The sequence below is a fragment of the Leucoraja erinacea genome, chromosome 1 (genome assembly GCF_028641065.1).
Source record: "Leucoraja erinacea ecotype New England chromosome 1, Leri_hhj_1, whole genome shotgun sequence".
Taxonomy (NCBI): Eukaryota; Metazoa; Chordata; class Chondrichthyes; order Rajiformes; family Rajidae; genus Leucoraja; species Leucoraja erinaceus.
Genome location: NC_073377.1, coordinates 62,535,012 through 62,541,651, shown reverse-complemented (window position 1 = coordinate 62,541,651; position 6,640 = coordinate 62,535,012). Strand labels below are relative to the sequence as shown.

General features: G+C 44.4%; 1 pseudogene; it reads left to right on the top strand.

Annotated features, from left to right (window-relative positions):
• Positions 1-3,651: 3,651 nt before the first annotated feature.
• LOC129704999 (U1 spliceosomal RNA) lies at positions 3,652-3,795 on the top strand (annotated as a pseudogene).
• Positions 3,796-6,640: the final 2,845 nt, after the last annotated feature.

Below are 6,640 nucleotides of genomic sequence, written 5' to 3'. Positions count from 1 at the left end.
ATTATGATCACTACCTCCAAGTGGTTCCTTTACCTCGAGTTCTCGTTATCATATCTGGTTCATTGGACAACACTAAATCCAGAATTGCTTTTTCTCTGGTCGGCTCCATTACAAGCTGCTCTAAGAATCCATCTCGGAGGCATTCTACAAACTCTCTTTCTTGGGGTCCTGAACCAACCTGATTTTCCCAGTCTACCTGCATATTGAAATCCCCCATCACCACAGTGACATTACCTTTGTTACTTGCCAGTTTTAACTCCTGCTGCAACTTACACCCTACATCCGGGCTACTATTTGGGGGTCTGTAAATAACACCAATTAGTGTCTTCTTACCTTTACAATTCCTCAACTCAATCCACAGTGACTCTACCTCGTCAGTCCCTATGTCTTCCCTCGCAAGGGACTGAATGCCATACCTCACCAGCAGAGCTCTACCCCCCCTCCTCTGCCCACCTGCCTGTCCTTTCTATAGGATGTATAACCCTGAATATTAAGTTCCCCGGCCCGATCCTTCTGCAGCCACGTCTCAGTAATCCCCGCAATGTCATATCTACCAACCTCTAACTGAGCCTCAAGCTCATCTACTTTACTTCTTATACTTCGCGCATTCATATACAATACTTTTAATTCCTTACGCATCTCACCTTTCACATCGATCCCTATTACACTTGGCCATACTCTCCTATCTTTTTGTGAGTCTAACCACCAGTAATTTAACCACCAGCATAGACTTGATGGGCCATATGCCCTCTCTCTATGTTGTATGGAAATAAAATATGAAATTAAAAATATTTATATTCTCAAATTTTACACGGCTGTGGTGCGATTCAAATCCATCAATTGGGAACTGCAGCAGAGGGTATTTCTTCAAGCCCAGTAACCTCAGATAGACACAAAAAGATGGAGTAACTCAACGGGACAGGCAGCATCTCTGGAGAAAAGGAATGGGTGACGTTTCGGGTCGAGGCTGGTTAGGGAATAAGGGAAACGAGAGATATAGATTTCTGATGTGGAGAGATAAAGAACGATGATAAACGATGATACTAAAAAGTAACGATGATAAAGGTGTAAGGTGTTTATATGGTGAAAATGAGAAGCTTGTGCAAATTAGGTGGGGGAGGGATGGAGAGAGAAGGAATGCTGGGGCGACCTGAAGTTAATTAATGTAAATTGCTTCAAACCATATACAAATATATTTATATACACATAGCAAGACCAATATAGTTACAGATAATCTTGTTTTTGTTTCAACATTTAAAATTAAATGGGTTTCTTTCTTTTCTGCTGGTTATTTTGAAGAACTGAAATTCTGTTTGGAATCATAGTACCTATTGCCTTGCATATTATCAAATGGACAAAACGTTTTTTTTGTGGGTTCATTAATCTTTTTCATGCAAGACTTGTGAATAGGATTCTTGATTGCAAGCATGCTCAACCTATATCTGTTCAATAACATATTAGTCTTCTTGGGAAATGCTTAGCATCAGTGATAGACTTCTCACATGTGACTAAGATTGTTTCCTTGACAATTCTTGACAGTTTTATTATCACCACAAGCAGATGATTTATTATATTGGATTTCTGCTGCATTTCCTGTCAACCTTTTGCTAATCTGGGATTATCTCTTATTCACACAAATTTCATAATTAGTTAGTGTCTCTGAAAAATAAGGAGAGTGGAAAAGTAAAATGACACCAGCAATATAACAGGGTGTAGTGTGAATATGTTTACTTTTATGACTAATGATAAGGCTTATGGACAGAACTAGACATTATCAGGGTTGCTGCTGCTTTTATTAGATACCATTAGTCACGATATGCAGCGTATGGATGCGAATGATATTGAGTTATAGGCCAGCTATAATCTAAATGTATGGTGGTCTTGTTTAAGAGACTGAAGTACGTTTTTCTCAGGATGGAAATATCAAATACTTGCGGCCATAATGAGAGAGGGGCAATATTTAAAGGAGATGTGTGGGGCAAGGTTTATCCAGAGAGCGGTGAGTTCCGGGAAGACGCTGCTGGGGTGGTGTTGGAGGCAGATATGAAAGTTTTGGACAGCCACATGGATGTGAAGGGAATGAAGGGATATGCATTATGTGCAGTCAATTAGAGTTGGTATTGGCATCACGTTCGGCATGGACAGTGGGCAGAAGGGCTGGTTCTTCTGTTGTACTGTTATTGGTATATATACGTATTGCATTGTTGCCAATCCAACAGACTTATTGTAGGTTCAAGGCCTAAACCACTTTCAAATTTAAAATGTTGATGCGACCATTCATTTTGAGAGGACTGGAATATAATAGCAAGAATATAATGCTGAAGCTCTATAATGTGCTGGTCAGACCACACCTGCAGTATAATGAGTGTTTAGGGTTCTATATCTGAGGAGAGATGTGCTGGTGTTGGAGAGGGTCGAGGAGATGTTTATGAGAATGATCCTGGGGATGATTGGGCTAACGTGTGCGGAGTGTTTGATAACTCTGGGCATGTAATACTGGAGTTTAGAAGGGTGAGGGGTGATCTCATTGAATCCTACTGAATAATGAAAGGCCTAGATAGAGTTGATGTGGAGAGCATGTTTCCAGTAATAGGTAGAATCTAGAACAGAGGACAGAGTCTCAGAATTTTACTTCGGAGTCACGTGAGTGACTTCGTGAAGAGCCCTGCCCAGTGCGCAGTTGCGGCATTATCGCACAGCTGTGCACACGCGGCCCAGCGGGAGTCGGCGCTCCCGCAAACCAAGGAACGTTAGGTAAGTACCTACCTTAATCGGGCCTTGTGTTTTTTGCTCCAGGGGGAGCAAAGCAGCAGAGGAAGCGTCCCCCATTCGACTCCAGCGAAGGAGCCGACAGTGGAGGAGGATAGGCGCAAACGGGACCGCACACGCTGCGGACCGCTGACAGGGAGCTGCGCTGATGCCGGTCCGCTGAACAGCTGTTTGATTAACAGCAGCGGACCGGAGGGAAATTTAAAAACCCGACCGGCAGCCCTGCAGACTCCTGACAAGGAGAATCGCCGCCCGGAACCGCTACAATGCCGCCTAAAAAACGGCAGGCAGCCTCTAACTACAGGTAAGACAAAACCTTACCAAAAAATACAGGTTCTACAGGAATCAACTTCCTCCAAAACTGGAACAGGCTGGAGACAGCAAAAATAAGTATGTCTGTCTCCCCAAGCCAGAGGAGGTCATGGAGTTACAAAACCTCCAGGAAAACGAGGGGTCACTGGCTGAATGCCAAGGGAGCTGACACTCCTACCACAGTGCTATTGCACTAGCCATCTCCCTTGTCGAGGGATTGATGCGACAACGGAGTTTGAGCTATGCCTCCTCCAATTTATAGCACACCCTTTTGCTCCCTCTTTTGAGGCTAGCTAAGGAGGCCAGGGCTGGGCTGACTTAAACGCTGGGCAGGCGGACGAGAACAGGAGTATGCCAGGGGAGCAGGATCAAAAGAGCTGCTGGGTGTCGTGGGCCACTACATGGCCCCTCCACGCGACCATCTTCCCAACAAAGCCCTGCAGGAGAAGGCCTTTCTAGAGGTAAATCTGCAGGCAGCTGGGTCAGCAGACTCGCAGTCAAGAGCTAAAAGCAGTGAATTCTGAAGCTCCTAACACCGAAAATCACCGCCTTTGCTCGTTTCCACGGATTATACTCACCTGGCAGGCGAGACGCCATGATCACCAAGGTGGTTCTCCCAGGATGAAGCTATCCCTTTGCACTTCGAGTGTGCTGACGCCTAAGATGTTCCCAAATTCGGGATACTCGACTGACATTTGTGCATATAAGACCTGCCCTCAACCCCAAATATACGGGGCTATGTAAACCGCTGCAGCGGGAAGAGAGGCAGCTAAACCTGTGCGCCTCATGAGGGCAGGCCCTGGAATGAGCAGGACATCGCATCCAACACCCAGCTGGCAGCACCCCTCGGCATCCACCAGCAAATATCGAACAAGGACTGGTGAAAGCCTGGCGACCGCTTCACATTACCCCCAAAGTTCTTTTTAGACAGGGGCCCAGAGCGGAGCCGTGGGAAAATGCGCCGCCCCACCGACAGCACCAGCATACCAGCAAAACTGAGCCTTCATGAAAAAATAATGAACATGGAGGTAGGTAGTCTGGTTCCTCCCAGTTTACACAAAATAAGGGTGCTCTACTAACTGCGGGGGGGGGGGGGGGGGGCATTTACACTTGTTGAAAAAGCATGGGGTGCTGTCACAAATAACTAATATATACTCAACAGTATTAGTGGATAAAAACTTGAATTCAAATTGGGCATATTACCGCCAGTTCAGCAATGCGCCCAAAGGGCATTTTTTCCCTCTAAGAAAGAGAAGCGAGAAGGTCAAGCTGAACCAGAAAGGCTCATTACAAAAGGGATCATGGGAGCAAACATGAACCATTGGAATTTGTATCGAATATATTCACCAAAACTACAAAAGATGGTGAATGTAGCATCATCATTGACCTAATATCACTAAATAAATCTGTTGAGTATATACACTTTAAGATGGAGACGTTTTGTCACTGCCAGACATCCGATCTCCAAAGGATACCTTATGGCAAGCATTGATATGGAAGATGCATACTATCCTATACCCATACACAAGGATCATTGTAGATACCTAAAAATTTATCTGGATAGGGCAACCATGGGAGTATAGAGCATTCCCAATGGTCTAACCTCAGCCCTAAACTAGTTACAAAAATATTAAAGATAGCCATGAAAATATTAAGAAAACAAGCATAATCATGGCATATATTGGATGATATCCTCATATTAGGGGAAACAAAGGAATTAGCTGTGGCAGTAGTTCTAGCTACGAAACAGCTCCTTAAAGCACTGAGGTTCATCCTACACCCAGATAAACCAAAATTGAAGCCGTTAACTACCATGGATTATCTGGGCTTCAATATCAATTCTATCCATATGACTGCTGCACCCGCTGAGTTTCTCCAGCTTTTCTGTGTAACCAACTATCCATATGACTGTTACTTTGCCAAGGTGCTCGGGTCACTATAATCAAATCATGAATGTACCCACTGAAGCTATATCACAATTACAGTGGTGGGCAGACAATGTTTGGCATCGTTTTCAGCCCTATTATTATCACCAATCCTAACTTGGTTATTAAAAACCGATGCCAGTACTATAGGCTGGGGAGCAACTAACTCCATATCCAGCACAGGTAACAGATGGACCAATTCAGAATTATCGTTACTACACACACCGGGCATCAACTATTTGGGATTGGTGATCGCCTATTGGGTTAAAAAGCATATGCATTTCAAATGCAGCACGTACATATGCGGTTACGGATTGATAATATTATGGTGGTGGCTTATATCAACCATATGGAGAGCATAAAATCATTATCATGCAACAAATTGGTCAAACAGATCTGGCAATGATGTGTCAAAAGACATTTTAACTATCAGCTGCCTATTTCCTAGGAAGCTAGAACACAGTGGGAGACACCACGTCACGGGGGAAAATTTATGATAACATTGAATAGATGTCAAACCCAAAATATCTACTAAAGGTATTAAACAGTTTGAACGCCAGATATCAATTTGGTTGCACAAGACTGAATCACCAGTAACCTATGTATGTGACTTAGGAACCAGATCAGAGGCAGCAGCGATAGATGCCTACACGCTGGAAGGGGGAATTTCTGCTTTGCTTTCCTCCCTTCTGCCTCATCAGTCGGGCACTTCGCAATACAGATGGAATCTGTCTCCGGGATATTGAACGTGCCCAACCATAGCCATGGTTCCCAGTTCATCACGACATGGTGGGCGAGTCACCTATGGATTTCCCTAGTGGACCATGGTTGCTGACTCAACCCAGTATCAGGCATAAGCCACCCATGCCATAAAAAAACATCAAACTCCTGGGTGTAGGTTTTGAATAGACCTTACCAGGGACTGGGATTATCCAAATGAACCATTACCACCATGTCGGCATCCCTGCGAACAGTCACCAAGAGAAACATGGGAAAAATACTGCCACGACGCAGGGACAACATACCAAACTATTCAACCACTGACGTATTGGAGTTCCTGGACCATCTACACCATGATTAAAAGGTGAGTTACAGTGCCGTAAATACAGCATGAAGCGCCTTGTCTGCTTATCTAAAAACAGCAGGACAGCAGAGCATGGGATCCCATCCACTGAAGATAAACGTATGAAGGGCAATTATAATAATAAGCCCCAAAAACCCAGGTATACCCATGTATGGGATATCGGTGTGATATTGACATATCTCAGAGAATGGCACCAGCCAGATCCCTCAGTCTTGCTCAAATCTATGTTAAAAACGGTCATGCTTATGGCTCTCGTATATGCTCACAGAGTCCAGTCACTCCATAAAACTAGACTGGATAACATGGTGATTACCCCAGATGCATCACGTTCATCATTCTAGGTCTGCTAAAAACCTAACTCGCAGGTATATGGGACTAGGCGAGATTATGTGTTCGGCACGGACTAGAAGGGTCAAGATGGCCTGTTTTTCCCGTGCTGTAATTGTTATATGGTTATATGGTTATATGGACCAGAAACGCCCAATTCACTGGTGGGATTCCGGGCCTACCCACCAGAGTCCAGGTTGAGTGTGGTGACCCATCTACAACT